A 21,529-nucleotide genomic window follows, 5' to 3' on the forward strand; every position below is an offset into this window, starting at 1 on the left:
AAGGGAGATTGCCTCTGTGGAGGCCACCTGGAGGAGCGAGGGATCCCAGCCGCACACCAGACCTCCAGCCCAGGGTCCCAGAGCTGGGGAAAGAAGTCTCTACGGGCCATAAGTACTACGGACTGTAAAAATCAGTGCAGATTGGGGCTGAGTGATGCACAGGCTGCTGGAGACCCAGCTGCTCCTCTTAAAAGGCCAGCACCATGAAATCAATTTACAAGCTCCCACTTCCTCTGAGCTCCAGTACCAGGCGAGGCTCCAGGGGACCCAGACACATACGGGGAGAAACTGGACTGTCTGGCATCAGGGCAGGAACTCGGGGGTGGCTTTCTTCCACATGAAGGTGCTCACAGCGGTCACTGTTCCCATGCTGGGACCTCCCCGGTGCAGGGCTGACTAGTAGCCATTTCTGTTTGCTTCACTCTAGTGCAGTAATGACGAACCTATGACACCCGTGTCAGCACTGACACACGTAGCCATTTGTGATGACACGCGGCCGCATGCCAAGGATAAAACATTTGCTGCTCCTGAGGATGAAACATTTGCGATATAATGTTTTTTCCTCAAAGTGACACACTATCCGAGTTATGCTTAGTTTTTTGGCGAAGTTTGACACACCAAGCTCAAAAGGTTGCCCATCACTGCCCTAGTGATTCCTGATCCCCCCCTACCCAATTTACAACCCCACCCAAGCTGTATGCAGCGTCTTTTGTATGTGAATGGTCTGTCCTTTCTCAGGCTAAAACTGTTAAACAAGCTGCAGCTGGGTCAGGGAGCCCCAAACCTATCAATCCAAGGCCCAAAATCCAGCACCAGCAGCAGCCTGCCTAGCTTTACAGCTGGGCCTCGTCTGGGCACTTCGAAACCTGATTAATGGGGAGAAATCTGCAGAGCTCTCTCTAGCTCCTGCTGGATAGCCCCAGGTAGTGGCTGACTTTGCACCTCCAAGGAGACCCAAAAGCCAGTGTACCCAGTGGTCAGTGTGAGACCATACCAAATTACAACTCTTCACATCCATAAGAGACACACTCAAGGGGCAGACTTAGTGAGCACCAAAGCCCCACTGAAGCAAATCCTGCTCCATAAGGGTGTCTCCTGCACAGCAGCTCTCCAACTGTAGTCCCAGCTGGTCCCCATAGCCAACTGGCCTGGAGGTCAATTCCTCCAAATGATGCCAACAGCAGTCAAGGCTCAACTACAACAAGACTGTTCACACAGCCCACTAAGGGGTGCACCAAGAGTGTCCACCTCAGGTGATTGGGGAGGCTGAGCCACCACTGGTCCCTGTGGGACACCTACTACACAAGGCTACTCCATCAACTCAAGAAGACTTAGCAGCTACCCAATACATAGAAACAAACACAGGGAAACAGCCAAAATGCAGAGACAAAAAAACATGCCACAAATGAAAGAAATGGAAGAAAGCAAACTACTGGATATAGAGTTCAAAACCACAGTTATAAGGTTACTCAAGAATCTTCTAGAAACCTCCAAAGAATTTAGTGAGACTTTCAAGGATCTTAGTGAGAATGCCAAAAAAAATGGAAAAGGACCAGTCAGAAATTAAGCATATGCTGACTGAAATAAAGAATAATATACATGGATTCAACAGTAGATTAGAGGATCCTGAGAATCAAATCAATGATTTGCAATATGAAGAAGCAAAAAACATCCAACCAGAAGAGCCTCTCTACAGGGGTCTGCCCCTGCTCCTGTTCCGGGCTCAGCCCTCCAACCCTGCCATGCTGCCTACCATGACTGGGCTCCTGGCAGAGGCAGGCGTGCAGCTGCTGTCCTTTCACACCTCAGTGTTGTCCGATGGGGAGACCTGGCACGTGATGGGCATCTCCTCCCTGCTGCCCAGCTTGGACACCTCGAAGCAGCATGTGACCGAGGCCTTTCAGTTTCATTTCTGACCTTGGGGCTCACCAGGACCAGCCTTGGGGGCTTTGTGATCAACATTGACAGGTCACATTCCTGGGGCTGACACCACTTATGTGGTCTGACCACTGTAATAACCACTTAATAAACAGCCCACCCTCCCCCCGCAAAAAAAGAACCAAATCTGGGTCAACTGTGAGGAGCCAATGGCTGCCTAGGAGGCAGAGCTTTTGACGTTGACTGACATAGAAACCGACCAATCAGAAACAAGTTGGCCGGCAGAGGAGGGCAGTTGGGGGCGAGATCAGGCTGGCAGGGGAGGGCAGTTGGGGGCGAGATCAGGCTGGCAGGGGAGGGCAGTTGGGGGCGAGATCAGGCAGGCAGAAGCAGTTGGGGGCCATCAGGCAGGCAGGCAGGTGAGCAGTTAGGAGCCAGTAGTCCCAGATTGTGAGGGATGTTCCCCAAGGGGTCTCTGATTGGAGAGGGTGCAGGCTGGGCTGAGGGGACCCCCCCCCATGTACGAATTTCGTGCACCGGGCCACTAGTTCTCCAGTATTACAATTGCAACCTCTATGAAGGGCAATTTAACAGTATCTAACAGTATCTACCAAAATTATATCTGTTATTCTTTGACTCAACAATTCCACTTAGAGGAATTTATCCTATAGTCACACCTCTGTATGTACAAAATGATATAAGTACAAGGTTGCTAATAAAGCATTTTTATAAAGGTAAAAACTAGAAACAACCTATCAGACAATGAACTAGTTAAATTATGGTACATAAATAAAAATGAACACTGCAGCTGTTGAGAGAGCACGCCCACACTACCACTTTATACATCAATATGGAAAGATCTCAAATACATTGTTAAGAGAAAAAAGTAAAGGACAAAATGGTTCAAGTTTCCAGAATTAGTGAAAAACTTGTGTGTGGGGGGGTGAGGGGGAAGCAAGGTAAACTGAACACATTTGTGTATGGTTGTATTTTTTTAAATCCTCAGAAGAATATACAAGAAATCAATAACATCAGTAAACTACTGCCCTACTACGGTCCCTCCCAACTGCCCTCCCCTGCTGGAAACTAGACAGATGTAGACTTTTTATTGTATTTCTTTTCTTCTCTTTTTGCTTTTTTGTTTTTGAAGTGTGCATAGAGTGTAAAAAAAACTTTGCAAATGCTGTAATATTCAACAGAATTTGGTAATTATATGATGTGAGAAGTACAGGAGATGAAGAGGTCCAGATGACTTCCAGGTTTCTGACTTGGTAACAAATCTAGTCATCCTCTACAACTAAAAAGAAAAGAACATAAAAAAAAGTATCTGTGTTATTAACCAAAGCATGATGTTAAACAGTAGAAGAAGACAGCTCAGTTTTTAAGACATGTTGTACTGGAGGTATTGTGTCCAACAGTATACTAGAAAAAGAAAATTTGGAGAGAGTGAGAGATACAGTTGTTAGTAGAAGCCTTGAAGAGGAAAACACTTATCTGAGCCTCATTTATCTAGGAATCATTTATTCTATAAACCCAATTAACCCAGAGAATAAACTAAAAAGGCAACTAACTCAAAGTGACAGCATAAGGCCACATATTCATATCCTTGTCTCACAGACATCAGGCTCTCACTGAAAGCTTATTTAATACATTTAGGTAATTTCCCAAATTCACAACTAATTAGAAACATCAAAAAAGGGTGTGGGTATAAGCTATGAGAGGCAATCATTTGACAGCAGCACGAAGCAGTAAAAACATGATGATGATGATATTACCAATACCTCAAACAGCATACTTCATAGAAGCTAAAGTCTCATACTTTATTTTCTAATATTTGGCCAAAATGATCCCTCATTCAGTAAGTTTTTCATGATTCTTACACTCTTAACCTAACACCATCATTCAGTATCCTTTTATCAAACTTTTCATTTCAAGTATTTGTTTACACCTTCCTGAAAGCACTATATTCTGCCTTGTTTTATAATTATAACTGGTATTTTATAATACACTAAAGGCCCGGTGCATGAAATTCGTGCACGGGGGGGGGGGGGGGGTAGGGGGAGGTGGGAGGGTGGTGTCCCTCAGCCCAGCCTGCACCCTCTCCAATCTGGGACCCCTCGAGGGATGTCCAACTGCCCATTTAGGACCGGGCCTAAACAGGCAGTCGGACATCCCTCTCACAATTCAGGACTGCTAGCTCCCAACTGCTCGCCTGCCTGCCTTCCTGGTTGCCCCTAACCGCTTCTGCCTACCAGCCTGATCACCCCCTAACCACTCCCCTGCCAGCCTGTTTGCCCCCAACTTCCCTTCTCTGCCAGCCTGGTCACCCCTAACTGCCCTCCCCTGCAGGCTTGATCGCCCCCAACTGCCCTCCCTTGCAGGCTTGATCGCCCCCAACTGCCCTCCCTTGCAGGCCTGGTCCCTCCCAACTGCCCTCCCCTGCTGGCCATCTTGTGGCGGCCATCTTGTGTCCACATGGGGGCAGCCATCTTTGACCACATGGGGGCAGCCGTCTTGTGTGTTGGAGTGATGGTCAATTTGCATATTACTCTTTTATTAGATAGATTAGTGTCTTTCCTCCTACTTGAATTACATCTCTTAATTGAAGGAATATCATCTCTGTATCTCTGAGCACAATTTTCTTGCATAGTATAGCATGCAAATATCCATCCATTAAATAAACCACCCTTGCCTCTCTAATGAGATATGAATGAACTGCCATAAAGAGTCTCCCTGCCCCAAATTATAGTTTTTTATTACAAACTTGCACATTGGCATCACGGTAAGCATTTGGCTTGGCTTATCTAATGAGATAAGGGGTGATAGGAAGTGACAGTTAATGGGTTTGGAGTTTCTTTTATGAAAGACAAAAATGTTCTACAATCAGTTTGAGGTGATAGTTGTACAAACCTGTGAATGTACTAGAAAATAAGGAACTATACATTTTCAATAAGTGAATTATAGTAGGTGATTTATATCTCAATAAATCTGTTTGTAAAAATGGGATATCTGCTATTATCCCTACTTTACAGATTAAGAAACTGAGGCTTGGCAAAATTAGGTAATTTACCCATGGTGACACAGCTAGCTCATGATGGGGACAGGATAAAAACCCACACAGACTCAATTCTTAAAATAATCTATATGCTTAATGTTCTTCTGCCTTCCTTAGAATGAGACTTCACTCATCAAGCCTAAATATGCTCCTACTTCTTTATTCAAGGCTTAAATGCTAGTGACCTTCTAAATTCCAAGTAGGACTACAAAGCCTTGACTTAATTATGTTATACCATAAAGGCAGGAAAGAAGTCAAAAGCTGAAAAGAAAGGTACCAAAGAGAAGAGGAGGGAAAAAAGCACTCAAGAGCTAAATTTCAAAGCTTGCCATTTTAAGCATAAGATTACATAAAAGATTACTATTGTGTGACTGCTATCATCAAGTTGGTGGACAGGCCTAATTAAGCTTAGTTAGACCAGGATTTCTCAACCTTGCACTATTAACATTTTGGGCCACATAATTTTTTGTTGTGGAGTGCTTTCCTAAACAATGTAAGATGTTTAGCAACATCCCTGGCCTCAACCTATTAGAAGCCAGTAGCATCAATCCTTTCCCCACCCCATACCTCTCATTCCCCACCCCACCCCCATTCTGACAACCAGAATGTCTCTAGCCATTGCTAAATGGAAAAAGTTAAGAACCTCTTTTTCTTTTTAATCCTCCCCCAAGGATATGTTTATTGATTTTTAAAGAGAGGGAGAGAGGGGGAGGGAGAAACATCGATTGATTGATTGGTTGCTTCCCCTAGGCTCCCCAACCTCACAAACCTGACCTCCCCAACAGGAGATTAAACCCACAACCTTTTGGTATATGGAACAATGCTCCAACCAACTGACCCACTGGGCAAGGGCCAAGAATCTTTTTTGAAAACAGCTTTAAATAAATGTAAATATTTGAAGTATACAACTGGATATTTTGATATATGTATACGCTGTAAAAAGATCACCACAATCAAGCTAATTAATAGCATCTCTACAGTTACTACAGGGGCAGTGACAGATAAGAGCCTTTAAACCAATCACCTCCCAAGACTACTAAGAAAAGACTCATTTCATTTAAAAATGGAAACTAAGGAGAAAATAAACAAATGGGACTACATCAAAATAAAAAGCTTCTGCACAGCAAAAGAAACCATCAACAAAACAACAAGAAAGCCCACTGCATGGGAGAACATATTTGCCAATGTTACATCTGATAAGGGCCTAATCTCCAAAATTTATAGGAAACTCATACATCTTAACAAAAAGAAGATAATTCAATCAAAAATGGACAAAGGACTTAAATAGACACCTTTCGAAAGTTGACATACAGAAGGCCAAGAGACATATAAAAACATGCTCTAAGTCGCTCATCATTCGAGACATGCAAATCAAAACGACAATGAGGTACCATCTCAGACCTGTCAGAATGGCTATCATCAACAAATCAACAAATGACAAGTGCTGGCAAGGATGTGGGAAAAAAAGGAACCCTCGTGCACTGCTGGTGGGAATGCAGACTGGTGTAGCCACTGTGGAAAATAGTATGGAGTTTCCTCAAAAAATTAAAAATGGAACTCCCATTTGACCCAGTAATCGCACTTCTAGGAATATATCCCAAGAAACTAGAAACACCAATTAGAAAGGATACATGCACTCCTATGTTCATAGCAGCACAATTTACAATAGCTAAGATTTGGAAACTACCTAAGTGCCCATCAGCAGATGAGTGGATTAAAAGCTGTGGTACATCTACACAATGGAATACTACGCTGCTATAAAGAAAAGAAAGAACTCTTACCATTTGCAACAGCATGGATGGACCTGGAAAGCATTATGCTAAGCGAAATAAGCCAGTCAGAGAAAGATAAATATCACATGATCTCACTCATTTATGGAATATAATGAACATCATAAACTGATGAACAAAAATATATACAGAGACAAAGAAGCATCAGACTGTCAAACTTCAGTGGGAAGGTGGGGGGGGGGGGGGGGGGAAGCGGCGGAGAAGGGGAGGGAGTAAGATCAACCAGAGGACTTGTATGCATGCATATAAGCATAACAAATGTAACCAATGGACACAGACACTAGGGAGGTGAGGGTATGTGCCAGGGGGTGAGGGTAGCCAGGGGGAGGTCAATGGGGGGAAAAGGAGACATATGTAATACTATATATAATACTTTAAACAATAAAATAAAATTTAAAAAATAAAAAAGTGAAGCTGGGTGTAGGGGCAGTATGTAGAAATTAAATAGAGACAAAGCCCACAGAGTGATGCTAACATTCCCAGATTTCTGTACAATTCAGTATGTATAGCCTCTGAACTCTAGCAGAGTATCAACTGCTAAAGATCAGAAAATAGATGTAAAGACTGCTAGAAATAAGAACTGCTCCCCCTTTGACTAGTATGAAGAAAAATAAGTTTCCCTGATAAGAAAGACTAAGTGTCCCTCATCTCTGAAGGAACTGAAATACCAAGGTCAAGACTGTCACCCTACCAGGGAAGAGGAACAAACCAAATAACGGTATATATAAAAATGAGATGACAATTGGGGGTGGGAGAGGAGAGTGGTAAGACAGGACAGGACAAGCAGGAGACAGAGCTGATTCTACACAAAATTTGCTCTATCAAATCTCCCTTCCTGCCTTTATATATCTTCTGTTAACACCAAGTTAGGGGCTTTCAATAACCTCATGTTGACCTTTGGTTGTTCCAAGACTAGCACTGTAGCCTCTTCATTCGGAGCATCGCTCCTCCTCAAGGTGCCGTGGGCTCCAAAATCTTATTCCTCTCTAAAAGTTCCACATCATTCAGATCATTTTAGATAAGAGGAGTGGGTGTGGGAATACAAGTAAATTAAGCTACTCCATCTAAAGTCTGTGCTGCAAGGACCTTCTACCCAATAAGCATAATTTAAAAAATATGTGTAACCTCACTCATAATCAAAGAAACGCAAACCCAAAACAAGATGTAAATTTCGCGTATCAAACTGGCAAATAATTAATAATAAAGTCCAATACCAGCGTGCACGTAAACAAGCACACTCATGTACTGCTGGTCAGTGTAAATTGTTACAACCTAAATATCACTGAAAAGAAGTCAGAACAAACAAATTATGATACATCCTTATAAAAATTATTCTACTCATTTTTTAAAATTATGTCAATATGAAAAGAGCTCTGTGATATAACTAGGGAGAAACAGTAAATTGCAGTTAAAAAAGCAAGCAGCAGTATGATATAATACAATTTGTATAAAATTTTTTGAAAAGTAAGCTTTCTAGAAACAGATAATAGTTACCTTTTTATTTTTTAAATTGACTTTTTTAGGGGGAGGGAGAGGGAAACATCAATCAGCTGCCTCCTACTAGGGAGCCTGGAACCCGGGCATGTGCCCTGACTGGGAATCTGACCGGTGACCTCTTGGTGCACGAGACAACGCTCAACCAACTGAGCCACACCAGCCAGGGCGATAGTGAGTGCCCTGAAAAGGTAAAAAGTAACTTTTATTTTTACTTTTCTGTATCATTAGAATTTATCATATACATGTATAACTTTTAACTTAAAATATATAATTATTTCATGTTCTCTATTCCCCCAACCTTAACCATTGCTCTCACCATCTCTCCAACCCCCTACCCCTATATCTGAAGGCTAACTAAAATACCTTGACAGAATTTCAGGTAGCTAGAGATATATTTTTAAATATATATCTGAGGCTTTTCTTTAAAATCTGAACACTCACTTCTCTTAAACCTCCTGACATGATAGAAGAGAAAAAGAATCCCTACACTAACCACAAACTCCGTTTCTTTCAAGCCCTAACCATTCCCCCACAAAGAGATATAATGGTGGTAATTACAATATCCCCTCTTCTATCAGTTATATATCTAATCTTGGCCAATTTCACTCTCCACATTAAAAAATAAATAAAAAAGAAATAAAAAGCAACCCTTATAGGATTACTTAACAGCAGGTTTTTCTCATCACCTTGGTGTCAGGTGGTCAACCACTACTCTAAACTTCTTTAAGGCAGAGTCCTATTTACTGCATCAGCCCTGGTACTGTACATATATGGAAACTTAATATTTGTTCATTGTAACTGAATCTGTCCACAACATTCCCTGTCAAAGGGAGAGGCAGGTGAGTGGAGTACTTCGAGGTCATGGGACTTTAAAAGATGCCTCAAAAACATGTTCCTGCTTCAATCTTTCCCCTTGGCTGAACCAAGTATTTTAATTACTGCTTAGATTAATGTCTAATTACTAGAGCACAATAACTATTATGGATATTTTTAAATATCTCAGATTAATGGCTTTAAGATTTACTTTAAACAACTAAGTCTTACACATTTGAGTTTCCTCTTCATTTTTTCACTGTACATGATCACCCCTGCCAACTAAAACAATTACAGTCTCAAAGCAGCATACTTATCCTTAATTTTGAACTATTTAGTGAGAAAGTGTTTTAAAACCTTTTTCAAGTATGGGGGGGGGAGAGGAAATAGCTATAATCAGATGGTTCGTATATGTATAGTGTGAGGAAAGAGCTGACTTCTAAGATCCAAATAGTCAGAATTGTGAACCATTAAGTTTCTTAAATAGGCTTAAAGAGTAAATACATTCTCAGAGAAATTACAGGATTTATTTTTAGAAGTTTCAATATTCCAATCAGGAATACTAAACCAAATACCTATTGTAATTCGAAGTGACAAATGATTGTGTAACAAATTGTGTTTAAAAAGTTAAAACACAAACTCATACAACACATGCATCTTGTAACAAAATAAAGTTCAATACTATCTTTTCCAAATTACTCTGGTTCATAAGTTTTATGAAAAATAAATAAATGCCATGTCAAGTAATTTTACTCAATGAAAGAGCAAGCAGCTCCAGGAGACAGAGACATGCAAGAGGTTATCTTCTCAAAAAACTAAAGAGGACTGAATCCTGAACAGAAATTATTAAAACCAGACTCTGAAAACGATTACCTTGAAACGTTATTTCTTGGTTGAATGAATGAAAAGAAAATGGGAGAAGGGAATTAAGAATAACATGCTATTTGGCAATAATTTTAAATATTACTTAAATCCTAAATAAAACAATGCAGACTATGGGGAAGCATCCAAGCTTCCAGGAAAAATAAGGGCTGCCCTCATTGCCACCACATGAATATGACTGTGACTTTGGAAAATCAATTAAATTACAATCTGAACCTAATTTCTCATGTATATGATGAGTTGGAGATCATGTTAAATTTACCTTATAGCTACCTAACACTAACAAAAGAAACACAAATTTATTCTTTTCTAATATAAATACAGTACTTGTCACCCAAGCCAAATCGCAGTGAGCACTCCTATTAGTTCTAGGAACACATGATAAATACTGCCCAGCTGGCATGGCTCAGTCTTTGAGCAACAACCTATGAACAGGAGATGACAGTTCCATTCCTGGTCACGGCACATGCCCTGGTTGCAGGTTCTATCCACAGTGTGGGGTGTGCAGGAGGCAGCCCATCAATGATTTTTTTCTCATCATTGACCCCCCCCTCTCTCTCTCCCTCTCCCTCTCCCCCTCCCTCCCTCTCTGAAGTGTATATATATATATTTTTTTTTAAATATATTTTATTGATTTTTTACAGAGAGAAAGGGAGAGGGATAGAGTTAGAAACATCGATGAGAGAGAAACATCGATCAGCTGCCTCCTGCACACCTCCTACTAGGCATGTGCCCGCAACCAAGTTACATGCCCTTGACCAGGTTCGAACCTGGGACCCTTCGGTCCGTAGGCCAACGCTCTATCCACTGAGCCAAACCAGTCAGGGCTATATATATACATTTTTTTAAGTAGTACTGAGAATGCCAAAGAACAATCCTAAATTTCCAAGAGGGAGAAACAGAAAGAACACAACCTCCTAAAATATTCCCCTCTTCACAAAGCTTTAGGTATATTCTACCATTTCACTCTTCAGCAGTGCAAGGCCTAATATAGGGTATCACTTTATTTTAGGCTTAACAAATTATGTATTGATAAACCTAGTACTCAAAATGTTACTCTTCGTGACTGTTAAAGTTACAGAGCAATTTTAAATAAACTTTAAAAATTAAAACAACTTTATCCAATAGCCAACTTAGAACTACATGTTAAAATAAGTTTAGTACAAACTGTCTCGTGACAAGAATCAGTGTCATCCCCACATTATTATCTCCTCTAATTCTGTGGGAAAGTCAGAGAAAAGAAAGACTTAGACAGACAGAAATAAAAGCTACAGGAAAGAACAAAAGCTGCTGTAAAAAAAACAAAGTTAATATAAGGAGGATCAACTTCAACAAAAAAGTGAGAAAATAAAAAAGGGGGCACAAAAGTGCTTAAAAAAAAAAGTCAGTACAACCACTGCCTTGTCGTTAAGTACACCCTTCAAGTAAAAACCCAGCTAAGTAAAAAGAGGATAATTATTAAACCATAAAAAAGGCCCTCCCAAAAAATTTACTATTTCAGCTACTTCAATAATCAAAGAGACTCTGACGTGCACCTTACAGTGTATATTTGTAAATTTATTTCGAAGGAATAATGTTCTGACTTAAGATATGTTTTTGAGAATAAATCTATTTTAACATTAGAAGTCCCATGCTGAAACTTTCACCTATGTACTCACCATTATACATTTTAATCAAGTTTTCTGCTAACACCCGGTGCTAAAAGGTTAACAGTCCCACAAACTGACCTGCATACTCCACAGGAATGCTCATTTTAGTGTCTCGAAAAATGCTAACATCCCTGACGTTAAGTTCTGCATCCTTTCTGGCCCTTATTTCGTTTAATACCACTTTTGTGATTTTAACTATTTTATTTTACTTGAGTTGATCTAGAAAATGCTCTACGTTGGAACTATATCTACACGTATTAACTGAGAACAACACTACCCTTCAAGTTTTAAGTAATTATGACTTTACAGTTTGCCTCATTTATAAACACACGAGTTTTTAGAGGTTGTTGGACAGCAGAAAAGACCCCCAACTCACTCAAGCCAGCAGACCACTCCTGGAAATTGAGGGCTATATCCAAAGTTTCTGAAACTATTGAACGGCCAGGGTAGGTTCGTTCAGAACAGCACTGACCATTCATCATTTTATAATAAAAACATGAGCCAAGCGCTCATAGTAGGCTCTTCAAAACAAAAATAAAGCGTTCCCTTTCCCGGGTTGGTAACGACGCTGAGACGCCTGCGGAGGGGCCGGGCCGCCCCGCACTCCGCTCGGCGGCGCGGGGGGACGCGGGGAGCCAGGTCTGCGTTTCGGAGCTCAGACTCCGGCCACCCATTAACCGCCCCGCGGCGGAGCGCGGCTTTCGGGTGTTCGCCAAAAGTCAGTAGCGGAAACAACAACAAGCAAGCTTTTCCTCCTGACTACAAACTTTTCAAGGGCCACCCAGATCAAAAAGTGCAAAACTGTTAGCTGTTTACGAGTCCACACCATTTTCCTTGCCGTTCCCACTCGGGGGCTTCCTACAGGAAAACGCGGACCCAGGTGCCGCCGGGGACACTGCACCGGCACCGGGCTCCGGCTGCACGAGGTCCGCCGCTCCCCTACCACCAGCTCCGAGAGACGCGGCGAGCGGGCTCATCTCCGCCGACCGACCGGCAAGCAACCGCGTAAAAATGTCACCGGGGCAGCCCTCTCCGCGCCCGCAGCAGAGGCGGGGCGGCGCGGGCGAGGCACGTCGGGACCCGGCGAAGGGCGCGAGGACGCCCGAGGCCCGCACGCCGCGCGGTCCCGCGCTCCCCGCCCCTCGATGGGAAGGGGGAAAACCCGCCAGCGGGAGGGTTCCGCAGCAGCACCGCGCCGCCGCCGCCCGCGAAGCAGCTCGGCCGGGGCGCGGGGGGAGGGGCGGCCGGGCGCGGACCCCCGCCCGCGCGCAAGGTCACCGCCCGCCGCCTTGGCCGCCGCGGGCGCCCCGGCCGGGGCCACGGCGGCAAGTTTAATTTCCCGAGGCTGCAGCTGAGCCCGCGGCGTGGAGAGCGCGCCCTCGGCGGTCCTCCCCACCCCCACGGCGCAGCCCGGCCCACGCCCCCGGTCCGCGTCCCGCCGCCAGGGAGCTGCAGCCCCCGAAGCCTGGAGGCTCGCCGGACTGGGAGACGGGCGGCGCGGAGCCCTGCCAGACACAGCCGCGGTGGCGGGCGCTGAAAAATGGAGCACAGCGACCAGAAAGGAGAGACATTTTCTTTCCGTTAACTGAATTGTTTCCTACCTCCGGATGCCCGACTGGCTACTCCTCTCACTCCGCTGCTCTCCGGGACCCGCCGCCGCATCCAGTCGTCTCCTCCCCCCCTCCCCTTCCGCAGCCAGCCCGGCCGTTCCTCCTCCTCTCCGCTTCAAAATGGCGCCAAGCGCTCTTCGGCGGCTGCTCCAATCGAACTGCCGCGGACAGCACCCGGGGGTAGGCAGAGCGCGGAGTGGGTGCGCAGCGCCCCCTAGCGACCAGACGGCCCCGAACACGCGCGCGCCTTCCGCCTCACCCGTGTGCGCGCGCGCGCGACTACACTTCGCTCCGCCCCGGCGCACGCGCACGCGCACGCAGCCGCACGGCCACGCCGCCGCTGTGGCCAGGTCTCAGGACCGCCTCGGTCACCGTCTTCTCTGCCTCTGCGGCTTTCTTGCCTTTTGCCGAAAACCACATAAGTTGTTATTTATCTCTAACTTTTTGGTTAAAAGTTGTGCATTTTTAAAAAACACTGAAATTCAGTGATGGTGTTCAGTAAGTAAATTTGGTATTAACTACTTGGCTCCTTCCTTACTCTGTTCTCAAAATGCCGTTCGTTTTCTCCGCCGTGGGCGCGGACTTCACCCACAGCTTTCCCCTCTTGAGGAACTGTTCAGGCGGCAGGGGAGGGGGGGGCACAGTAATTCAACCTGTGACAAAACATCCCATCCATTTGTTTTGTTATCACAATTGCACTTGTTTTAGGGGGAGAAACAATGGGAAAACCTCAAGGACGCCTTCCAGGAGGGTGGGTTTCACACCCCTTCACCTCCTAAAAGTGTGGCTCCTCCGACAGCTTCCGGGAGTATATTAAGAGTTGGTGGGGGAGGGGGGAGGGCGGGAGAGACAGAGAATGTTAATCTGGCAATTACTGTTGGGGCAGAAAGAAAAAAAACGTTTAAGGCCTTGCCCTGGCCGGTGTTTTCAATGGTTAGAGCATCCACCTGAGCACTGAAGGGTTTCAGTTGGATTCCTGTTCAGGGACAGTTACCTGGGCTGCAGGTTAGATCCCGCCCAGGTTGGGGCGCGTGGAGGAGGCGACCAACCCATGTGGCTTTCTCATGTGTTTCTCTCATGTCTGTCTCTCTCTCTCTCTCTCTCCCCTCTTTCCACTCTCTCTAAAAACTACCCTCCAGGGAGGATTTTTTTTAAAATTTTTTTGAATATTCAATGAAACTTAGTTTCTAACAAAAGAAAATTTGCTGTGTGTTTTCATACAACAGCAAATGGATTTACAAAAATTAGTAATAAAAATCTTAATTTATAGCAACATTGTTTAGCCAGGCAGGTGTGGCTCAGCAGTTGAGCTTCCAGGAGGTCAGGTTTGGATTCTGGTCAGAGCACATGCTGGGTTGCAGGCTCCATCCCCAGGGGCGTGCAGGAGGCAGCCAATGGATTATTTTCTCTCATCATTGATGTTTCTATCTCTCCTTCTCCCTTCCTCTCTATAAAATCAAATTTAAAAATTTAAAAAAATAAAACAACACTGTTTAGGAAAACTGGAATGTGAAATTGGTATTAAAACAAAAATAAACGTCTATGTTTAGGGCTTTAAAAATAACCAAGTGTGGAGGCCAGCATGTAAATGGGAAATGTCTGTACATTCCTCTCAATTTTGCTGTGAGCTTACAACTGATCTAATTTTTTAAAAAGTCCAAAAAATAACCATGCCCAAATTCATCAGGAGTAATCCTACCTAATAATAGACAAATATGCAAATTGACCACACCTTCGCTATGCCTAAGCCATGCCCACCAGCCAAGCCACGCCCACCAAACAATCAGGACGAGTATGCAAATTACCCCAACAAAGATGGCGGCTAATTTGCATATCAAGACAGCGTAGAAAGAAGCCAAGAGCTGCAGAAGGGAGCAAAGCTGCGGAGAAGCAAGCAAGCCTGGGGGAGGAGAAGGGAGGAGCAGAGGCGGGGCCGGGGGAGAAGGGAGAAAAGCAGGTGGGCTGGCGGAGAAGGCGGGGCAGGGGAGAAGGGAGGAGTGGAGGCGGGGCCGGGGGAGAAGGAAGGAGAGCGGGCGGGCTGGCAGAGAAGGGAGAAAAGCAGGGGTCTGGCGGAGAAGGTGGGGCGGGGGACAAGGGAGGAGAGCAGGCAGGGTGGGGTAGAGTGCAGCAGGAAACCCTATTGCAGGATTTTTCCTGCAACGGGAACACTAGTATAATTATACTAGTAGCCCGTTTGCACGAAGATTCGTGCAATAGACCTTCATTCACCTGGCTGCCTGCACCAGTTTTCTGCCGGCACAGGGGACCCAGGCCTTGGCTGTGGCCACCGCCTTCTGCCTTCTTTCAGGGTCGGGGCTTGGCCCCGGGCAGTGGCCTTGGGCTCAGAGGCACCCAGCGTCCCTGCTAGGGATCGCAGGAGCCGACCCCCAGTGGTTTCCTGCGATCCCTGCAGGCTCCCCTCTGGTGCCCAAGGCCGCACCCCAACGTCCCTGCAACCGTTTCCTGGTGGGCGTGGCTTGGTTGGTGGGCGTGGCTTGGGCGTAGCGAAGGTGTGGTCAATTTGCATATTTGTCTATTATAAGGTAAGATGTGGCATAATTTTTTTAAAAACATAAGCCATTCAAAAATCAGTTGTGACTGCTGTCTACCCTGACAAAGAGAAATGATGTGTAAATGATATTTAAAAATGCTTATTTTATACTAAGTTGGTCAGGAGAATTATCTTTGATTATAAAGAACCACAATCCAATCACCACCTGTTACTTGTTTTCTGTTGCTGCTGTAACAAATAATAGCATTCGAAGCTAAAAACAACACAAATTTGTCCTCTAGTTCTTCGTTCAGATAACTGGCACTGGGTTTCCTGCGCTAAAAATCAAGGTGTTGGCACAGCTGGGTTCCTTTCTGGAGGGCCAAAGAGAGGATCCATTTTTCTGGCCTTTTTGAGTTTACACCATTTGAAACAAAAGACAGTCAATTGCAAGTTAAAAAGTAAACAATTCTATATAAATGTGGTCCTCTAGAAATATAGTACTTAGTGTTGGCAACTGTATTAATTGAAATATCTGAATAGCAAAAATAATGTAAGTCAGAATCACTTTCAAAATGTACTGGAAGGCCCTGGCCAGTGTGGCTCAGTTGGTTGGAGTGTTGTTTTATACACCAAAAGGTTACAGGTTTGATGTCTCTCTCTCCCTCTCTCTCTCTCTCTCTCTCTCTCTCTCTCTCTCTCAAATCAATAAAGGGGTATGTCCTCAGGTGAGGATTAAAAATAAAATGCATTAGAAGTAAGAAATGTATCAGTATATAAAAACAAAAACAGAGAAAAAAGAGTTTCCAAATAGCCATGTCTGATCAGAGCAAATATATCATTTTACTTTTACATTATCATTTCACTCCAAAAAGCAGTAAAACATTTATCATACATAGTAAAGCATGCTAGGCAGTTAGTAAATGAGGAGACTGAAACCACCTAGATATAGGCTATTACTTATCTACACTAATAAAAGAGTAAGATGCAAATTGACCATACCTTCACAATGCCAACCAGCCAATCAGGAGTGAGTATACAAATTAACCCAACAAATATGGCGGATTAATTTGCATACGCAGGTGCCAAGAGGCTGGGGGCGGGCGGGCTGCTTGCATTGTCGCCATGGCGACGACGCAGGCTTTCCGCACCACCCCAGTCGCTCCAGGCCTCTGGGCAGCCTGGGAAGGCAGAAAGGTGGCTCCAGCTGGAGCAAAGGCAGTACTGGCAGCCAGGGAAGGAAGGCTCATTCTTGCATGAATCTTTGTGCATCAGGCCTCCAGTTCCATATAATTTGAAGTTCAGTGAAGCTGAAAATATGACCCCTGCCAGCCTGCAACATTGCTAAGATTGCCACAAACTAATTATTTGGGTTAAGGTATTGGATCTTCAGAAAACATGTTAAAATGTGGTTGTGTTACTTGAAAAAGATAATCCCTAGCCATTGGTATTTATGAGCAGAGATTAAACTGAGTAGAAATTAATTTTGTGATACTTATGCATTAGGGCAGCAAATAATGGATTGTGGCAGTTTTCTCCAACCCCTGAAGTCAGACCCTATTCATAATGCTGTCATCACTGAAAAAGGATAGGGGCTTTCCTCCACCTTCATCCCAAACTCAGTTCCCAGAATTCCTCCTAGTACTGTGCCCATCCTGTGACTATTTAAAATACAAATATTCCTGGGAGAATGCCACATTCACCTGAAGTCTGGGGCAATGATTCTACCCTGGGTGGTGTGGAGGAAAACCCAAATTACCTGGAAATTTTCTGCAAACTGCACGTACCTATCAGCCCACACTGCTTCTGGCTTCACATTAGCAGGAGTTGTTTTTCTTTCGGTGGAGAGAGACAGATAAGAAAGGCAGGGCTTAGAAAGGCACTTCGATTTCCAGCCAGGGAGAAGAGCTAGAAGGGGAAGGATGCCACAAAGGAAAGTAAGGAGAAGGGGTTCTTCATAATACAGCTTCATACCAGAGCTAGCAAACTTAAGCCAAGGCAGTTTCCTTATGATTTTCTTTCTTTTTAAAACACCATCTTAGAGGTCTCATCTTGTTATTCTGGACCATATTTTTAACCTACCAAATAACCAATAGTACTTCTAATCTATGCAGGTTCTTTTTTTTTTTTTTTAGGTTTGTTATTTTTCTTTTTTCTTTTTTTTTTTTTTAATTTCTTTATTGATTAAGGTGTCACATATTTGTCCTCATCCCCCCATTCCCATCCCACCCCTCTCCCCACGCATGCCCCAATCCCCTGTTGAACTTAACCGTTGGATAGGCTTATATGCATGCATACAGGTCCTTTGGTTGAACTCTCCCCCTCCCACCACCCTCCCCCTACCCTCCCGTATCCTCCCTCTGAGGCCCGATAGTCCGATCGATGCCTCCTTGCTTCTGGTTCTGTTCTTGTTCCTCAGTCTATGTTGTTCATCATTTCCTCTAGATGAACGAGATCAAATGTCACTAGATATATACTAATAAGAACTGAATGTGAGACGAGCAATAATATTTATGCTGACAGGCAAATGAATCAATCTGTAGCGAGCTTCCCCCTGGACCAACAGTTCTTTTGAGACCCAATTTCAATGTCCAGTAGTTCCTTATGTGTACATGTCAGCACTGACCCCTCAGCTCTGGATGGTGGACAAATGGTGGTAATGGAGGTCCGACTCCCTCTGGTTTGGTCTCGGCCGAACCCAGGGGCACAGCGTCACCTGGACTAAGGGGCACGTGGCCTCACCCATACCCAAGGGGCGCGTGGTCTCACCCGGGCCTGGGACCCAGCCTCACCCGGATGGATCCAGGGGCGCACGGCCTCACCCGGACCCAGGATCTGGCTTCACCCGTACCCAGGGACGCTTGGCCTCTCCCAGACCCAGGGGCACGTGGCCTCACCCGGGCTTAGTTGCACAAGGCCTCACCTGGATCCAGGGACACATGGTCTCTCCCGGACCCAGGGACGCTTGGCCTCTCCCCGACCCAGGGCCACTTGGGCTCACCCGGGCCTAGGTGCACGAGGCCTCATCCGGATCCAGGGACGCATGGTCTCACCCGGACCCAGGGACGCTTGGCCTCTCCCAGACCCAGGGGCACGTGGCCTCACCCGGGCCTAGGTTCACGAGGCCTCACTCGGATCCAGGGACACATGGTCTCACCCAGACCCAGGAACGTTTGGCCACCCCCAGACCCAGGGCCACTTGGGCTCACCCGGGCCTAGGTGCACGAGGCCTCATCCGGATCCAGGGACACATGGTCTCACCCGGACCCAGGGATGCTTGGCCTCTCCCAGACCCAGGGCCACTTGGGCTCACCCGGGCCTAGGTGCACGAGGCCTCACCCAGATCCAGGGACGCATGGTCTCACCCGGACCCAGGGACGCTTGGCCTCTCCCAGACCCAGGGCCACTTGGGCTCACCCGGGCCTAGGTGCACGAGGCCTCACCCGGATCCTGGGACACATGGTCTCACCCGGACCCAGGGATGCTTGGCCTCTCCCAGACCCAGGGCCACTTGGGCTCACCCGGGCCTAGGTGCACGAGGCCTCACCTGGATCCAGGGACACATGGTCTCTCCCGGACCCAGGGACGCTTGGCATCTCCCCGACCCAGGGCCACTTGGGCTCCCCCGGGCCTAGGTGCACGAGGCCTCATCCGGATCCAGGGACGCATGGTCTCACCCGGACCAAGGGACGCTTGGCCACTCCCAGACCCAGGGCCACTTGGGCTCACCCGGGCCTAGGTGCACGAGGCCTCATCCGGATCCAGGGACGCATGGTCTCACCCGGACCCAGGGATGCTTGGCCTCTCCCAGACCCAGGGCCACTTGGGCTCCCCGGGCCTAGGTGCACGAGGCCTCATCCGGATCCAGGGACGCATGGTCTCACCCGGACCAAGGGACGCTTGGCCACTCCCAGACCCAGGGCCACTTGGGCTCACCCGGGCCTAGGTGCACGAGGCCTCATCCGGATCCAGGGACGCATGGTCTCACCCGGACCCAGGGATGCTTGGCCTCTCCCAGACCCAGGGCCACTTGGGCTCACCCGGGCCTAGGTGCACGAGGCCTCATCCGGATCCAGGGACGCATGGTCTCACCCGGACCCAGGGATGCTTGGCCTCTCCCAGACCCAGGGCCACTTGGGCTCACCTGGGCCTAGGTGCACGAGGCCTCACCCGGATCCAGGGACACATGGTCTCACCCGGACCCAGGGACGCTTGGCCTCTCCCAGACCCAGGGCCACTTGGGCTCACCCGGGCCTAGGTGCACGAGGCCTCACCCGGATCCAGGGACACATGGTCTCACCCAGACCCAGGAACGTTTGGCCACTCCCAGACCCAGGGCCACTTGGGCTCACCCGGGCCTAGGTTCACGAGGCCTCACCCAGATCCAGGGACTCATGGTCTCACCCGGACCCAGGGACGCTTGGCCTCTCCCAGACCCAGGGCCACTTGGGCTCACCCGGGCCTAGGTGCACGAGGCCTCACCCAGATCCTGGGACACATGGTCTCACCCGGACCCAGGGATGCTTGGCCTCTCCCAGACCCAGGGCCACTTGGGCTCACCCGGGCCTAGGTGCACGAGGCCTCACCCGGATCCAGGGACACATGGTCTCACCCGGACCCAGGGACTCTTGGCCTCTCCCCGACCCAGGGCCACTTAGGCTCACCCGGGCCTAGGTGCACGAGGCCTCACCCGGATCCAGGGACACATGGTCTCACCCGGACCCAGGGATGCTTGGCCTCTCCCAGACCCAGGGCCACTTGGGCTCACCCAGGCCTAGGTGCACGAGGCCTCACCTGGATCCAGGGACACATGGTCTCACCCGGACCCAGGGACTCTTGGCCTCTCCCCGACCCAGGGCCACTTGGGCTCCCCCGGGCCTAGGTGCACGAGGCCTCACCCGGATCCAGGGACACATGGTCTCACCCGGACCCAGGGACTCTTGGCCTCTCCCCGACCCAGGGCCACTTGGGCTCCCCCGGGCCTAGGTGCACGAGGCCTCATCCGGATCCAGGGACGCATGGTCTCACCCGGACCCAGGGATGCTTGGCCTCTCCCAGAACCAGGGCCACTTGGGCTCACCCGGGCCTAGGTGCACGAGGCCTCATCCGGATCCAGGGATGCATGGTCTCACCCGGACCCAGGGACGCTTGGCCTCTCCCCGACCCAGGGCCACTTGGGCTCACCCGGGCCTAGGTGCACGAGGCCTCACCCGGATCCAGGGACACATGGTCTCACCCGGACCCAGGGACGCTTGGCCTCTCCCAGACCCAGGGCCACTTGGGCTCACCCGGGCCTAGGTGCACGAGGCCTCACCTGGATCCAGGGACACATGGTCTCACCCAGACCCAGGAACGTTTGGCCACTCCCAGACCCAGGGCCACTTGGGCTCACCCGGGCCTAGGTGCACGAGGCCTCACCCGGATCCAGGGACGCATGGTCTCACCCGGACCCAGGGACGCTTGGCCTCTCCCAGACCCAGGGCCACTTGGGCTCACCCGGGCCTAGGTGCACGAGGCCTCACCCGGATCCTGGGACACATGGTCTCACCCGGACCCAGGGATGCTTGGCCTCTCCCAGACCCAGGGCCACTTGGGCTCACCCGGGCCTAGGTGCACGAGGCCTCACCCGGATCCAGGGACACATGGTCTCACCCGGACCCAGGGACGCTTGGCCTCTCCCCGACCCAGGGCCACTTGGGCTCACCCGGGCCTAGGTGCACGAGGCCTCACCCGGATCCAGGGACACATGGTCTCACCCGGACCCAGGGATGCTTGGCCTCTCCAAGACCCAGGGCCACTTGGGCTCACCCGGGCCTAGGTGCACGAGGCTTCACCCGGATCCAGGGACACATGGTCTCACCCGG

At 47.8% G+C, this 21,529-nt stretch overlaps 1 protein-coding gene across 1 annotated transcript in view; it reads right to left on the reverse strand.

Annotated features, from left to right (window-relative positions):
* PDS5B (PDS5 cohesin associated factor B) overlaps positions 1-13,310 on the reverse strand; it is a 238,008-nt gene extending 224,698 nt beyond the window's left edge. The window contains exon 1 of the mRNA XM_054719739.1: positions 13,166-13,310. The gene's annotated coding sequence lies outside the window, so the exon portion shown is untranslated. The remainder of the gene's footprint in view (positions 1-13,165) is intronic.
* Between the last annotated feature and the right edge of the window lie 8,219 nt (positions 13,311-21,529).

This window comes from Eptesicus fuscus, chromosome 8, assembly GCF_027574615.1.
Source record: "Eptesicus fuscus isolate TK198812 chromosome 8, DD_ASM_mEF_20220401, whole genome shotgun sequence".
Lineage (NCBI taxonomy): Eukaryota > Metazoa > Chordata > Mammalia > Chiroptera > Vespertilionidae > Eptesicus > Eptesicus fuscus.